The sequence below is a fragment of the Sander lucioperca genome, chromosome 23 (assembly GCF_008315115.2).
Source record: "Sander lucioperca isolate FBNREF2018 chromosome 23, SLUC_FBN_1.2, whole genome shotgun sequence".
Lineage (NCBI taxonomy): Eukaryota > Metazoa > Chordata > Actinopteri > Perciformes > Percidae > Sander > Sander lucioperca.
The window spans coordinates 3166203-3183937 of NC_050195.1; the positions used below are offsets into that span (position 1 = coordinate 3166203).

At 39.4% G+C, this 17735-nt stretch overlaps 1 protein-coding gene across 5 annotated transcripts in view; it reads right to left on the bottom strand.

Annotated features, from left to right (window-relative positions):
• The window catches only part of LOC116064851 (partitioning defective 3 homolog), a 379664-nt gene that overhangs the window by 358501 nt on the left and 3428 nt on the right, over window positions 1-17735 (bottom strand). Inside the window, exon 1 of one of the 5 annotated variants that reach the window (XM_035998107.1) lies at window positions 6428-6607. The exons of the other annotated variants lie outside the window; for them this stretch is intronic. The gene's annotated coding sequence lies outside the window, so the exon portion shown is untranslated. Of the gene's footprint in view, window positions 1-6427; window positions 6608-17735 lie in introns of those variants that run through there. 5 annotated transcript variants of the gene reach the window in all.

A 17735-nucleotide genomic window follows, 5' to 3' on the forward strand; every position in this document is an offset into this window, starting at 1 on the left:
AATATTAATATTATCAATTCAATGGATATCAACCAAACTGCAGAATTTATATATATATATATTATATTGATATATTACCAGAGTGACTGACAAAACAGCTACATTGATTAATAACTTTTTTACTAATGATTTAAATAGAAATTTGAAATCCACATTACTCAAGTTTTCAAGTTATCTGAAAGACGGGAAAGAGTTTCTCTCTATCAATGATATCAATTCTTCTCTTTGCAATGACACTTGTGGTGTACCTTAAGGATCGGTTCTTGGGCCAAAATTATTTTGAATCTATATTAATGATCTATGTAACATAACGAACAAACTGTATAAGGTTATTATTTAGGGCTGAAACGTTTCCTTCGAGTAACTCGAATAATTTGATTACTAAAAATCCTCAATGCTAAATGATTTTGCCTCGAAGCTTCGTTTAATCAATGTTACCAACATCGTATCGCTGACGGTGTTTCTGCACAGATGATTATTACTGTCGCACACCAGGCTGACGCAGCTAGCGACACATGCCATGAAGACTGACGGCGCTAAACAGTAAATGAGGGGCTAAGAGAAGAGACAGGCTGGAGAAAACGACAGAAAGTGTCCAAAGTTTGGAATCAGTTCAAACCTAATTAAAACAAAAACTCTGTACAGTGGGTCTACTGCAAAATCAAACTAGCTTACCGCAATAATAGCAGGACGTCAAGGCTTCAACATCTCAACAGAAAACATCGAGTCTAACTTAATCATCCATTCCACGAAGGGGACCCGACAAAAGTAAATCACAGAGTCGGACGGACGATGAAACTACACCAAACACAACAACCTTCAAAAACAAAGACAAGAAAATACGTAGTGGTGACCACAATTTGATCTAAAGAGACGACTTGTTGACTATCCCTTCGGAAAAACAGCTGACTGTTGCGCACCACTCTCTCTCACGCTCTCTCTTCACGGAGAAACAGCTGATCAACGATCTACTAGCATAAGTGTAACAGAGCTGTGTAGCATTGTAATCAAATATATAAATGAAAGTAGGTTGAGTATAACTAATATTTACATATAGGCCTATATACAGATCAGTCTCAGGTTGAAACTTGTAGTTCTGAAAGTTAAGTTGCACAACTTAATGTCATGTTTATGTATGTTTAATGTAGGCCTTAGTTTGAGGTTGTTATTGCATTTCAGAAAATGTTTTCTTTAAAAACAATGTAGTATGGCACTTAAATGCACTTAATGTTTAGTTTTTTGAGAGATGATATTGTAAGCAATGTAGGCAATAAAAATGTTGCTTTTTCCGAAAATTAAACCAAACTATTGTTTATTATTGCTCTTCAATAAAAAAATATATTTCTTATCCGATTACTTGTTTAATCGATGGAATAATCGGTAGAATACTCGATTACTAAAATAATCGGTATCTGCAGCCCTAGTATTATCTACTGATGACACAAAATAAAATAGTGAAAGTATTAAATAAAGAACTCATTAAGTTAAATGATTGGTTTAACTGTAACAAATGATCTCTTAATATTAAGAAATCATGTTATGTTTTATTTATTGTTCGACCAGGAAATGCTGATCAGTCTTCATATATAAATATAAACAATACTATTATAGACAGAGTTCAGTCTACAAGATTTCTTGGTGTACAACTTGGTGAGTCTCTTTCTTGGAAAAAGCAAATTAGTACAGTCACAACTAAAATTACAATGGGATCTTGGGAAAAGTCTGTTCCATGATAAACACGGAGATTACCATGCTTTTATATTATTCTATGGTTTATCCTTACATACACCACTGTAACTCTGTATGGGGAAGTACTCATCCCACTAAGCTTGTCCCTGTTTTTCGTCTTCAGAAAAGGGCATTACGAATCATCTACTGCGTGCATACAAATTCTTCTTCTCAACTTCTGTTTTTAAGATCAGGCATCGTCACTGTTTATCAAGTCAATCAACTACAGATTGCTTTATTTGTCCAATCTCTAAACAAAATACTTTCTTCATTCTATAATGAACTCTTTTTTTTTTTTTTACTGTTACCAACTTCATAAACATGCCACCCGATATAACTACAAATTCAGGCCTCCTGTCGAACATCTCAACTTCAGTTTGGTTCAAATTACAGGAGGTTCAGTGATATGGAATACTTTGCCATCAAATATTTCAAAGATAACACTTTTCGAGAAAGCTGTTAAAGGTTTGTTTTTGTCTATGCAATGTTATACCTATGGAATGTCTTGGTAAACAACCCACGTAACTCCTAATATTACTTTACCTTTCATATTTATTCTGTTGATTTGATATTGTGTGTAATTTTAGTTTGGGCTTTTTTTTTCTTCGTCTTTTTCTTTTTGGTATTTTAGTCTCTTTCTATTTTAATTTGATTATGCATTGGAGAGTGCCCAGATTAAGCCCCTCTAAGGTTTTTTGCATTTCTCCATTACATCTTTTATTGATTATGTGTATTTAATCTGTAGTATTGGTATATGTGTAAACCAATAAACTAAACATTTGTGAAAGGGAAACTTCAGGCTATGTTGTTTCCTGATTCCTCTGACATAGTCTGAAGTTCATATTGCGAATGGCTTATTTGTTTCAATGTCATATCCTATTTTTAGACACTGATGCACAGGTGCTTTTCAGAAAAACAGGTTTGTTTTCCAATGTGTTTGCAGTGTATGCAAAACAATAGAAAGTAAAGGAAGATCATATCACAGGGAGGAGAGATTATTCAGTTATTTAGCAAGGAAATGAAATGGTGCCCTCAGCTCGACATAATAATAATGATTTAATTTAACAACATAATAGATACCAGACCAGTAGGGAACAGTATATGACGACAATTATGGCAGATCAATAGATCATTTTGGCACGAGGCTTTTTATGTATTGGTAAGTTAATCAGGTTAAACTGCATCCAGGGAACTGCTGTATCAACAGCATGAAAAAGCAAACGTATGCTCATAATGAGTACAGAATGAATAATGAATGTTGAAAAAGTCCTAAAGCCAAACCCAGTTTAAAATTAAAATTGGGGTTGAAAAACATCTTGGAAGAGATATTTTACTTCCATTACCTAACTTGACACTTTATTTAAAAAAGGCATGAGGTTGTGATGTAGCCTAGGTCATTGATACAGTTAGATCACTAGTTAGTATTTTAGTATAGGCTACTTTTATTATACTGGTATAGCATATAGTTAGTATAGTAATATATGCCACACAGACGCTAAATTACCAGTTGCTGATTTGGTTTACCATCATTCAAGCTCATTCTAGTCTATAGGTGCTTTCCGACCAGATAGTACTTGTACTTTTTAGAGGAAAAGTACACTTCTAAGCAGTTCTAAGAACTACTCTCCCCCAAAATCTTTTTTTCCGTTTGCATTCCCACTGGCCAAGTGGCCATAGGGACTGGTAGGAGGGGTAAGGGAGTGACGCAAGCACGGCACCGGTCTTTATAGCATCGTCACTAGACGTTAGCGCCACATACAACAACAACAAAGCAGCATGGAGGAGGCCGTACATGGCCAGCAGTGCCTGCACCTCCGCATCAGTCCACTTTTCCGAGTTCCGCATTCCGTCCATTCTCGTAGTAATTCACGTAATGTTTTGCTCAACACAGACGGGGCTTTATTATACTCGGAACAGACCCCGCCTCTGCCTGCTGCGCTGTGGATGTGTGTGTGTGTGTGTGTGTGTGTGTGTGTGTGTGTGTGTGTGTGTGTGTGTGTGTGTGTGTGTCGGCCAGCGAGCCGCAGGACACGCTTGTGGAGTTTAACTCCGAAAAGACAGTTAACCACAGGTTCCCGTTAATCTTATGATGGACATGTGTTGTGATATTTAAACAAACGAACCGTCAATGGCAAAATAAAAGCCTCTTATGTACGAGAGCGGTCTGAGAGACCTCCAGCTTACCGAGAGGTGTCTGAGCAAGACACAGGCTGTCACCTCACTTCATGGAGCTTCTCAACTCCGAAAACTCTGAAGCAAATTGTCAATACGGCATCAATTTTCGCAAGACTGCCTATATTCGAAATTTCTCACCTAAAACGTTGTCAGAAGTGAATTTAATGATGAATAAGATGGTGAAAATTGTTAAAAATGTCCCGTTGTTGGTTGTTGCTCTGTCTGCAAGTTCCGAGTTGGCAGTGGGCGTGACTTATAAGTTCGACCAATCAAGTACACCTAGGAAAAGGGAAAAGACCCTGCTCTGAAGTAGGAGCTACAAAAGTACGCTAATGAGGCCAGAGGAACTTAAAAATCCCCAAATTTTTCCTGTCGGAACACGACGAAAAAAGTGTTCTAGGAACGTTTAGTTCTAAGAACTGCAAAAATCCCTCCGGTCGGAAAGCCCCTTATATCCATGATGTTCCAGTTTCGGGATTGCTCCATTGCTGACGGAAATTCCACCAGATTCACTGTTTTCGGCCGGATGTCCTTTACCTTCTGATGGAATTTTTATCTCCGGTGGATTTCTGAGGACTATGGTTAACTACTCCTCAGATCTCTGCAGGGTAAATCCAGACAGCTAGCTAGACTATCTGTCTAATCTGAGTTTTCTGCTGCACGACTAAAACAACTTTTGTTGTGGCACCACAGAGCCCGTTTTTCTCCCATTTTCTTTTTTTTATTTTTTTTAAATGTGTTGATTTTTATTTAAAAGTTACTGTCTCCAGACAAGTACAAATCAAAAAACTGAGTGACTGAAAGAGGATGGGATAATGGACAACAACTTAGAGTTTAGGCAAGAGTGCAGAAAAAAAAAACACACAAAAATAAATACATTTTGTATATATACACATTATCTAATAAGACATACATAAAATAATTAGGCAAAACACATATAGGCTGTTCATCTACTTTATCACATTACATCTGACCACCTCATGTTTCATGTTCTAAGAAGCCAGTTCTCCACCTTTAAACATGACTCTGGGCCTCTGACATGGGAGATTACTGGGAGAGAAGGGGACTTCCACAAGCATGTTTAAGGCTTAAGCATGGAATGACTACAAAATAAAAACCTCAGTGGACAAAACATTTCATTAAAACTTGTGTGTGACAAATACTGTATATGTCAAAATCTAAACTTTGTCTAGCTGCTTTATCTGGGAAGCAAACTCTGAGTAGCAAACTCAGATTTATATGTATATTTTTAAAAATCACGCATGGAAATTTACATTAAAAAACTGTTGCATCGAGATGCATCGATAACCGGTTTAGAATCGAATCGTTGGCCTCTGAATCGGAATCGAATCGTGAGGTGCGAATCAATTCCCACCCCTAAAAGATATTAGACATGTAATAAACATATTTGCAGATTCCTTTTTTAATTTTTGGGCATTTCTGCCTTTATTAGATAGGAAAGCTGAGATATGAAAAGAGAGGGGGGGAAGACATGCAGGGAAACCATCACAGGTCGGATTCAAACCCTGGACCTTCTGCGTCGAACAAACCTCTGCATACGTGCGCCCGCTCTACCAACTGAGCTAACCGGCCAAACATATTTGCAGATTCTAAGAGTTATAGATCTGTTAAATTCGAAAGTAACAATTTATTATCTATGAACAATTATAGATTTAAAAATATAAATATTATTTGTTGAACTATGAAGCCTTATATAAAAATTATACACATTTTTATATCATGACAATTTGAAAGAATGAATCTGAAAACGTTACACGGACCCCATGGCAGAGTGCCACAGAACCCACTTTAAGAAGTACTGGCCTAACTGCTCAAGCTCTGTTTTACAAACCTGCCCTACTTTATGTTCTTGAGCAAAGAACTGAATTGCTTAAGGGGTTAGTTGTTTAGGGACTGAGCAAAGAACTGAATCTCTAAAGGGCTTAGTTGTTTAGGGAAGCCTGTACACAAGTAACATCCCAGCATACAACTTCACGTCTGCCACACATCTGACATCACGTCCACATTTTCCAGGCTTTTTTTTCCAAGTTAAAACGCAAGCACCATGCATAGCCATTCTGTTAGTCTAGGTCTAACAAAGTGTATTTTGCCTCACATATGCTGTATGTCAGCTACAATCCACAATGGGAAGAAGACGATTCAGAAAGAATAATAAAAATGGACAGAGACCCTTTTGACTCTTTTAAGGGGGTCATGCAAGGGGAGATAGCAAAGAAAAGCATAAGAAGAGAAGAGATAACTATCTGGTCCAAGTAGCAAATTAAACCTGCCACAACAGCGTGTGGAATAGTAACCTGAGTGAAACACACAAAGACTCAACTTTAAGCCCAGGGCAGCATTTTAGCATCTTTAGCTCATTAGCAGCCAGCAACAGGCAGCTAGTTTGCAGCACAAACATAAGCAGTAAGCTAGCTAGCTGGTGAATAAAGTCCACAACTAGCAAGCTAAAAGACCAATATTTTTCACAAAACAGAGCTAAAAGGACAGCAAATGATGGACTTACATTTGTCAGCTGGCCAGAAACACAAAATCAATGCTGGTGTTGCTCCATATCTGCTGGGTGCAAAATAAGCACTTGTTTACTAACATGCTAACGTTAGCCGTAGCAACGAGGTAATAGTACATTAAGGCTACTTGTCTGTCCACTTATTTAGAAGTTATTCTGCGCAATATCTTTTTCACGAAAAAAATGACATAGCAGGAAACGCACAGGTGTAAAAATAGCCTAACATTGTTAGCTAACGGTTACATTCCAAATGACGTATCGTTAAAGTTATTATTTCCACCTGTGGTTTGCTTGCTATGAAAGGTTGGTTTCTTTTGGAGATTTTTAAACCAGAACTTCGTATCAGTCATCTTTAATTTAGGGTTGTTTGCATCCATTTTGCTATTCATATGTGATGCACCTTTTTTCAAGGCCACAGTAACAAACACACAAATAATCAACTGTAAGCTCAGGGCAGCATTTTTGCATATTTAGCTCATTAGCAGCCAGCACCAGGCAGCTAGCTAGTTTGCAGCACAAACATTAGCAGTAAGCTAGCTAGCTGGTGAATAAAGTCCACGGCTAGCAAGCTAAAAGCCAGATATTTTTCACAAAACAGAGCTAAAAAGGACAACAAATGATGGACTTACATTTGTCAGCTGGCCAGAAACACAAAATCAATGCTGTTGTTGCTCCATATCTGCTGGGTGTAAAATAAGCACTTGTTTAAAAACATGCTAACGTTAACCGTGGCACCTTTATGAGCATAATAACATCAAGGCTATTTGTCTCATTTAGAAGTTATTCTGCGCAATATCTTTTTCACGAAAAAAAATGACATAGCAGGAAACACACAGGGGTAATAATAGCCTAACATTGTTAAGGGTTGCATTCCATTTAGGTGTTTTCGTTCTATGGGCCTGGTATTATGAATGCTGTCTCACTGTCATGATTTACTGATACAATCGTTAAAATTATTAGTTCCACCCATAGACTGTATATTATTAATATTTACAGTCAATAGTTCCACCTGTGCTCTCTCTCTCTATGAAAAGACAAATGTCTGTCATACGTTTTGCCATACGGTCTATTGCAGCTTTATAAGCTTTTAGATGAGAATACTTTCACATTAAATTTTTTTTTTAGATTTTTAAACTTCTTTTAAATCATCTTTGGTCATCTTTAATTTAGGTTTCTTTAATCCATTTTCCTTTTATATGTGATGCACCTTTTTTAAGATGTCAGTTGTTTGGACACTGCTTTAACAAGGATTTAGGGTTTAATAATAGAGTAGGCTATATAGCATCAACAAAGAAATAAATGTGTTCCTGTCCTAGTGCTACAAATCGAATATGCTTGCATTGTAACAGTAAAGGGTCTTTGCAGAAAATATCCTCATCCATATATGAAGTGAAAATAACCTTACATAAGAAATGTATCAGGTAGGCCTATTCCCTCTGAAAGACAATCACGCAGAGGTCTTGTTCCTAATTTTTCAATGTGCTTCAGTATCTGAGTGCTCTGTAACTGCAAACGTGGTCACAGAAAATAAGCTGTTGACAAAACAGTGGATCACACCCAACAGGGCCTGGCGTGGCCTGCATGTCGAAACACCGCAAACCACATAGTTGGCCTTCGCAACAACTTGCTCACAGTTGGATCCAGCTGGAGGCATGAATTGTCATCCCACTGAAAACGTGGGATGAGAAAAACAAGAGGAACAACTTGAGGCACTTCAGAAGGCTACTGTACTCAAAACAAAAGGAGATGGTCTTTGGACTGGTCGTATCCAAATCACAGCACTGAACATACAACATATTTCCTTTGTCAATAAAACACTAGACCCAACTATGTCATCATAATGGAACAATACAGATTTTATGGCTAAGTGAAGCAAATGTATCCGGCTTTCCACACCATGGGCCCTATTTTAACGATATAAGCGCACGGCGTGAACAGTGTTGCCAACTCTTTTCCAACGAAAGTAGCTAGCACCAGCTCCAAAAGTCGCTAAAAGTAGCTAGATGACGTCATTACGCAATCATTTGCATAAAGCTTAGTGGTTGTGTCAGCAAAGTAGATAGAAAGAAATAGAAATCTTTAGCCAAATAATCACAAATTCAAAACAGGAATTTACTTTACCTTATAATTATTACTTAGGTAGCCTATCTTTGAAGTAAAAAAAGAAATTCTACAAAGGGAGGGAAAAAGATCGATAAAGAATTCTTAAAGAAGGCTGGCTTGCTGGCGACGTCTTTTAACTCCCGTTGCGTCCCGCTGTCTCTCGTACCTAAACCGGCCCCCACACCTTGTCCCTGTCCCCCCCTCCCCTTCTACCTGCCTGTGCACTGTGTGCAGTGCTGCTGCACATGAGGAGAGAGGGGAAAGGCTGCTCCTCTGCTCCGCAGTGAGTCACAGAACAGAAGAGGAGACGGCGGCCACAGGAGAGAAATACCTCGCGTGCCCACTGGACAACACAAAGATTTGTCGCTAGTTGCTTTTTGGAAAAAGAAGTTGCTAAGTTGGCAACACTGGGCGTGAAGCGCATGGCACAGGTGCGTTTAGGGCGTGTCCAAATCCACTTTTGCTAGTTTGACGGCGAAAAAAAATTGTCCGTGCGCCAGGCGCATGGTTCAAAAGGGTTGTACTTAGTGTGTCAACTCCCATTCCCTTTAAAAGCCAGGCGTGTACCTTGCCGCATTGCTATGATGCGGAATGATGGCAGATTTGCACCGTAATATTTGTATTTGGAATCTTTTGCATGTTTGTGTGCTGCTGCGCTTCCCTGTGTGTGTGTAACAAGCATAGTGTGCGCGCGCTGTGCATAAGCCTAGGCGCATTTTACGAATGTGCTGTTAAAATAACGCGTTATTGACTTTAGACCAGGTTTTTGTTGGTCAATGGCGCGATCACTTCCCGCTGCGTCAAGATAGCAATACGCCAAGAATTCACCTGAACACACCTCCCTGTAAGACCAGCACGCCCATGGGCGCAAAGATGGGCGCAGGTGCATCTGCTATTTAAACGACGTGGGTGCTGGACGGTCTTAAAATAGCAAAGACACTTGCGTCGGGCTTTGCGCCACGCTGCTCCGGGTGCAAGATAGGGCCCCTTATCTGTTGGGTTGTGAATGCAGACCACTCCTCTTCCTTGACTCTGTGGTCAGCCAGCCAATCAAGCATGTCATATTCCATCAACCATTGATCTACAGCTCTGAAAAAAAGAGTAGATTGGAGTTTTTCAAAACAGGCGAGCTGCTATGGGGGCAGAAATAATCTCGGTGGTTAAAGTAGATGTTGATATACAGAGTCAAAAGGACAATTTTTTTTATTTTTTCTTGCTTGGAAGCATTAAAGCCCATTTTAAGTAAGTAAGAGAGCAAAAAATTGATCATACATCTCTTTTTTTCTGCTAACTGAAACACTGCTGATGATCAGAAGTTAACAATTACTCTAACTGACCTTCAATATTGTCATATTTTTCAACCCATTTAAGTTTGCCAGGCTACAAAGCTGCTCCCAGGGAAGTTTAACTGAACCAATTTGATTATTTCTGCCTCCAGAGCAGCTCTGCCTCTGAGTAATGATTCTATGACTAAATCTATAAATGCTAGGAAGAAGCTTCTCCTCTTCACAAAGCCAAATTTGGGAGCTTTAAGAAAAAGTGGAGCTATAACAGCCTATCCCATTACTGAATGGAAAAGTAATGCCTTTGTGTATTTTAAGTGCAGAAACAGGGTGGCCCCTGTTAAGACGTGCAAAGTGTAGACAGTGGAAGCTGTCAAAACAGCCTTTAAGAATGTGTTAGAGAGGTTCAAAGTGTTCATCCTAGCAACATTAGCAAACATAATGTTGGCCCTTTCTGCATGAAATACATTTAATTGAACACCTTGCTCAAATGTTCCATTTAAAAAAAAAATCTAAAAAAACAAATGTGGGTTCTTCCAACCCATTCGATGGCAACAGCAGCTAATCAATGTGTCAATCTTTTTTTTATGAAGGCATACTCCCATTGTACACACATCAGAATATAGAGAGGGTAGTTTGGAGTACTCAGGAAACAGTCCTGCAGTAACTTGCCTGGCAAAAGATGGAGGAAAAAAAATAAGAATTCAATACTTCAATACAGCAGAAAAGAAGGAGGAAAATCATAGTAGTAAAAGAAACAATAACCCCTCTACTGCGTTTCAGTTGTGTGTGGTAAAACCAATTCCTCTAACTCCCAAACGTGGCCTGTCGGCTACCAGCCAGATCACCAGAATTACATGAAAGGAGCTTAATGCTAACCGTTCCCAAAGCAAACCCATTATCTTCTGGTGACTAATCTGTCATGACAAACAGGAGCTTTAGAGGTAAATAGAAATGGAATTAGATGGGTAAGCAGGAGTGATAAGAAGGAGAGATTGGAAACACAAAATTAGAGCTGTAACTGAGACCTTGTGGAGTTCTTGGTGATACGTATCTGCGCCAACATTCTATTGGCACAAGCACAGGTATTGGATATCTTGAATAAACAGGAACACCAGGGCATTTCTGAGGCTCTACCTGCTATCTCTAAGGTCTAACATTCACCTTACAACACAAACACACATCTTAAGTTATGCGAGATCAAGTGCTGTGCATTGCTGCCATTGTCTTGCTCCTAACGGTCCGGGCTAATGATTAGCCGGATTATCTGAACCAGTGGGTTAAGATAACAAAACGGAGTCCCCAACATCACAAGGCTGTGGCTGGGAAAGGAAAACACAAGCTAGCAGCTATCAATAACTCGTGTCTGATGTGTCAGCGTGTTCAAACCGAGCTATGCCTAAATGGAACCACATTATATCTGAAAGGAAAAATCAATGACCTACACAAAATAGTTATGTATACACATACCCCAAATTGACCATGAATGTTTTGCCATGCTGTGTCAAGTCCTGTTAAATCTGTGAATTTTTTTTACAACAAAATGAATTTCTGATATTTAGCTCCAAGGGCAGTGGATAATGAAACAAAAAAAAAAAAACCACAACTACTAAAACCACATCAGCAGTAACAACAGAAACTTACCCTGAATGCCCCAACACAAATAGCCGGAAAACCAGTCACGCAATGGCTTGGCATAACTATGGCATTCTCTGACTTTGGCAGTTACCATTATGGCATGTGGCCTGCTTGCATTGCGTGTTGAGCAGCTACAGCCAAAAAAATCTCCCAGCTTTGTCTGTAAAACTCAAGCTCAATGCTTTCAACTCAGGCTCAGTGCTTTCAATTCAGCATCCAGAGCAGCTAGTGGTTTGCTCTGTGCAGATACAAGTCTTGGCATGGATGCATGCATGTGCACACCATATATCCGCACGTGTGTACACCTGAGATGCATGCTAGCCGGCGAAGAAGCTCTAAAGTCACCTTAGCTTGATCCTAAAGAGACACACTGTTTGTGAAAGATAAGGGATACAGTTTGGTGTCATTGTCCTTGGGGCCTTCCACATGAGTGGGGAAGCTCACCAGACAGGTTGTATGTATATACAAATGTGGACTGAAGTCTGTAGCACCAACAGTGCAGTCTTTATGTATTTGGACAGTTTTTGTGTACTTTTTGTTGTTTTGGCTGTGTACTGCAGTACACTGGATTTCAAATAGAGCAACTTTCAGCTTTAATTTGAGGGTATTTGTATATACGGGTGAAATTCTTAGTTTGAAACTATCAGAGGTCTCCATCCCACAAATATCAGACACTCAATATCTTCCCTGATGATGCTGTCGGGCATCACTTCTTGCTTAATTTAGGGTCAAGTGGCTGACTTTGAAAAATTCTCAATATGTGGCTATAAAAACACCTTGGTTGCCTTGTTTATCATTGTGATGTGCACTAGCCCTACACTGGTCATCCAACATGAATGGGAACACTTTTTCAAAAAACTCAAAAGTCCGAACTTTAACCTCATAGTCAGTTTCATTTCAGTTCCATAGGTGCTTGACTTGAGCACAAAAACAACAAAAGAAACATCACAGTGCAGCTACTTCTAGACTGTCCTGTATATGTTTCTACACTGCTCAGCTAAGTAGTAGCTCTAAGATCTTTCTTTTTAAACTAGTATTTAACTACTAGCTTGCTCGTCCATTTACTGTCACCACTATATGCTGTTACCAGCCTCCATGTGAAATTATAGGCTATCTTGCACTGTGTAATCTGTTTTATGCGAACACTACTGCATGTTCTATTATTGCTGCAGGTTTTTCACATTGCAGATAGCTCCTAAAGTGCTTATACCACGCTAGTTTTAAAACCACTGTCTTATATTTTAGAAGACCCATGGTGAAGAGGTGCAGTGCAGGCCAGGGGTACTAAACATCTTTTCTTGATGCTTGGGCAAACTTCAACTCGTGATTTTGGAGCAGCGAGTGTGTGATGTTTTAGGCAAAGACTGGCAGGCAATGATTCCCCTGGAAGGAGTTAGCACGAAACAAGGACACTGCTCAGTCGGATGGAAGAAGAAGAAAGGAATAAAGAAAAAAAAGATGACAATATAAGCATAGGAAACTGAAGGAAAACCAGAGGAGAATACAACAAGAGGAAGAGAGGTTATTGAGTCCATATTTCTCCTCTGCTGCTTGACCACAGTTAGACCGACCTACTCTTTTTCAGTTACCATCAATCACATTGCATCCCATCATCCTACAGGGCCTATACGGCTCTGCCTTGTACAGTCCACTCACATGATAATCCCCCAATTACCTTCCACTACTGTAATATTCCTGGTCACATAGGCTACAGCAGCTCTTCTCCATTACATAAGCAGGGAGCCACTGAGTGTAGTGAGCTAATGAACACTGACAACCCTTCCAGCACAACTTCCCACTTTCTCTTTTCGTTGTGATTCAGTGCAGCTGCACCGGCTGTTGGGTCCTTACCTGAGAATAGATGAGGATTGAAAACTCTAGTTGTAGCCTACTTTTAGTAGAGGCTGATGAGTCCCAGAAAAGAAAGTTGTGTTTGAAGTAGTGCATTTGGAAGCAAAGTAAACTGTTTCTACAAACTTTCTACATAACAGTATTGCTAGTTCCTTATTTGGAACTGCCTAAACAGAAACAAATATCTCTAACATATGTTTTGGGGGGTGTCCCGTCTTTCCATTTCCCCACAAATCAACATCAGTGTGGTGCTTCAATCAATGTGACAAACAGATGCTATTGCTAACTTTGGCCTGCACCAAAAAAGTGTGTATCCTGAGTTCTCGGATATTGCTAAAGGGAGCGTCTTTCCAACACTTTATTTGTTTCTCATCAGGTAGAGCTAAAAGTTACTCAACTCAAAACAGCCAACTTGCTTTGAACTAATAAGGAGCCAGAGAGAATGGGAGCCTTAGGGCAGGAGTCAGCAATAGAGACAGAGCACAACGCGTCATATTCTGAACAATCGGCACCGCAATATGCAACCAAGGGCTGAAACGTTGACAAACTGCCTGTAGCTAGAAAAACACATTAAATTTAATCATGTCAAATAATTAAGTTAGCAACATATAGTTTCTGTACTTATAAAACGAGGCATTAGGAAGTTTGTAACTACACCAGAAGTATATTTAAATAACACTTGCCTGATGAATACTCCTCTCGGCTGCCACTGCGCTATCAGCGCTATCACGCAGTACTTACATACTACTACTACTACTACATACTTCTGGTGTAGTTACAAACTTTCTAATGCCTCGTTTTATAAGTACAGAAACTATTTGTACTACTGTAGAAGTTTGGTATCATTCCGAGCATTATTAGTGGGGTAATTTACGAGATACAAACGTGGATCCATTAGCGCCTGCACTAAGCTAACCAGCTGATAACGCTGACTCGTCCAACGTTATAACAAGGGAAAAAAGCTTATGGGGGGTTGTTTGGCTCGAGGTCAAGGTGCAAAGCAGCCTAGGGTGAAATTACTCCGAACCATCACTTTTATTTTTTTACCATTTACAGAAATATAGTTAGCCTAAAACTGACATATGTGATGTAAAATGTTAGTGCACACATAACATTAGGCATACTAAGTGTCACAATCCCAATTTTCCCATTCTTCCTGCTGATGCCTAACGTCTTATTGCCCGTATCCTCTTTTGTCTACTTAAAAGCTCAGTTTTTCGGTTTAGCAGCTTATAAAAACTTAGTTGTGGGTTATTTACTCTGTTGGTAGTGCATCCCACCACACAGGGGTTTTTAGGCATTTGTCTGTTGTTTTCTAGCAGACGGAATTGTTAAGGACGCACCTTCATGCAAAAAGTCAATGAAGCGCATTTAAGTCCTACCCACACCAGAAGGAAAACAACTCTTCACTCTCCATTGACTGTGTATTGTGTCAATTCCGTCTGCTAGCAGGCTGGTGGAAGATCAAGACGACTGTAAAGTGATCTTTTATTTTAAAAAGGGGTAGTTTGTGGGAAATTATATTTACTTTCTTCCTTAACAGTTGAGTAGATGATGAAGTGGATACAGCCAGCAGCTGATTAGCTTAGCATATAGACTGGAAACGGGGAAACTGCTAGCCTGGCTCACAACGCATCTCTGAAGCTTAGGGACTGTTCGTTATTTAATTAAGGGGCCACCGGAGGAGTTTTGTGGCCTCTAATCTAAAAAGACGTGACCCTCCCCTCGTCAGTAATAATTTTCCTATGACCCTCCAAAATGATTTGAAAAAGACGAATGACCCTCCCCTTGCATGCAAGTTTACACTTAGCAAAGAAGTACAGATACCATTTGATTTTTACAGCCATGACATACACGAGTTAACCTCTGCATTCTCACCTTACACATCACACTCCTCTGTTATGGTGTGGTGGCCATTTCAATAGATTTACTTACTAACATTGTTGTGGAAACACAATAAGCATGGAAACTAAATGCACACTTCCTGTATTACTGCATTACTTCAGATACTAAGTTAACTAGTATTCATATGAAATAAAACAATAAAACATTGAGACCATTCAGCAAAGGACGCTGGGATATAGGCTATAACCAATCCAACACTGTTGCTATGGACTTGTCACTAGGCTTCGTCATTGTATATTTTAGCCCATAGGTAAAGCTGCCGAAGCTGAACATTATATTCCAAAACATATATGTTTATTTTTAAAGCAGATTTTAAGTTACATTGTAACAATTTAACAATTCACCCTTATGAAATCCAATCGCGGCACGGCTGTTTTGGAACGCAATAGACAGACGCTTAAATTCAACTAAAATGTAACAGTGAACAATCAGTGTTCGACCTACAGTCTGTTGAGATGCCTCTCCAAACTCACCATAAAACGTTAAGACACGTTGAGAAAAAAAGATCCCTATTTTGCCGTAATCCAACAACACAAAAAAAAGTAATCCACAGCGATCAGGAGATCCACAAAAAGGTAAATGACACGGTGTATCCAGCAAGGCCGATACGAGCGTCACATTCACCAGCCAGCTCCAAACAGGTGAACGAGGCCTCTCCACTTCGCTGTTTAAACAAAGTGGAATAAATGTATAAAAGTCCAAATCTATACAAAACCCGCAATCAATTAGTAAGCTGACATCACATTTATATACATGGCATTTAGGAAACCTTTATTCCAAGGTTGGCACGGCAAGATGTCCAGACTAGTGCAACAGTAACTTTTGTTTTTTGCGTCCTGTTGCTCCCATCGTCAGCCAGGTCATATTTTTTTTTTACTAAAGCAGTATATGAAATCAGATGTATTACCTACCACCATTTAGTTGTTTTGTGTTATTTAAGATATTTATAAAATATCTGGTCATGCCAGATGTAATTATTCCACTCATTTTTTAAACAATGCAATTACCTGTTTGAGCCACCAGGGGGCAGTGCTCCTCCTGCCCCCCCATCAAACTCCGCGTATGCGGTCAGACCATCTGCTAGGGGGCCGAGACTGAGAGCTACATGGATAAATATGCACCAAACAAGCCACTTTGAAATTTTGCTCTTTTCATGAATAAAAAAGTTGGGTGACCCCCCCCCACCCAGACTAAAAAATGTTGGATGACCCTCCCCTCAGCATAAAATAAAAAGACATGACCCTCCTCTATTTTCCTCCGGTGGTCCATTCCATAAATACCGAACGGTCCCTTACTAAATAACTTGATAATCAATTTTGTTTAGTCCATACAAAAAACAAAGTGTAATAAATACAATGAAACTGTCCTTTCAGTCTTTATGCTAAATCAATAGATTCCAAGTGTCACTTTATCTTAATTTAACAGTTATTTTCAATATTTCCACAGTGGACACACTCACTGTTAAGTCAACTGCTAGCCTTTTTTTCCATTTTGTGATTGATGTCACATGCATATGTATGTGCTATAAAGATAGATAAATCATTACATCATAGACTTGTCTTCAGACATCCTGGAGCTGCAGGACACATGCTAATCATATGCTGCTGATATAGTGTATGATGAAAGAATGGGTAATATGAAAATATGGGACTTTGTTTTTTTCTGTGTAATTCAACAACTTGCAACACTTGCTGTGACATGTCTGCAAGCCTGAATTTGTGGAATTTTGTGCTTTAAGGTATTAGCCTCCATTTAGGTTGAGTAACTGTGGGAAAGTAGGAGACAAATAAGATCTAGAAATGCAGCTCTTCAAAGAGTTAGAAGCACAAATTATGAAACTAGAGAATGTTTTTGTTTAAGCATTCTTTAGTTTTATGTCTCTGACGATGTACCAGATGTGAAACCAGAGTGTAAGATAATGAGTAAAGAGCTGAACCTCCCAGTTATACCCATGTGGCGTTTTGTATGCCAAAAGCAACGCCCACAAAACAACATCTTCATATTGCTCTTGCTTACATGATTAAAAATGTGGTAAACACTCAGTTATTTCTTGACTGGCCAAGCGCTGAAAACAGCCTTGGGAACAGAAAGGCAGGATGAGAAGCTTAAAAATCCATTTAGCATTAATCCTTCATGGTTGTGCATACTGTAGACCACATTTGCTCTGAAGTTAATGGTGCTTGAGTGGCTGATTGATGCGTACTTCCTGGTCCCATTCAGACTGTGGCGAAGGCCTCAAGTGTCCCCAGAGAAGATCAGGTACACCGGCACAGCTTGTGACATTGTCTGATTGGGCTCAGCTAATTCAAAGAGAATAAGTCTAATTACACAAATCACTGATATTACAGGCAACTAAGAGGCTACAAGATTAAACGCATCACAGAATTGCCGCAGCAATACATGCAACGAGGTAGATGAAGACATAAGAGTCAGGCAGAATGTAGGCGGTGGCGAGATCAGCTTTAAGAGGGAAAGTAGAGAAGAGGCGGACGTTGTTGAAGAGATAAGATTTCAGCGCATGCAGG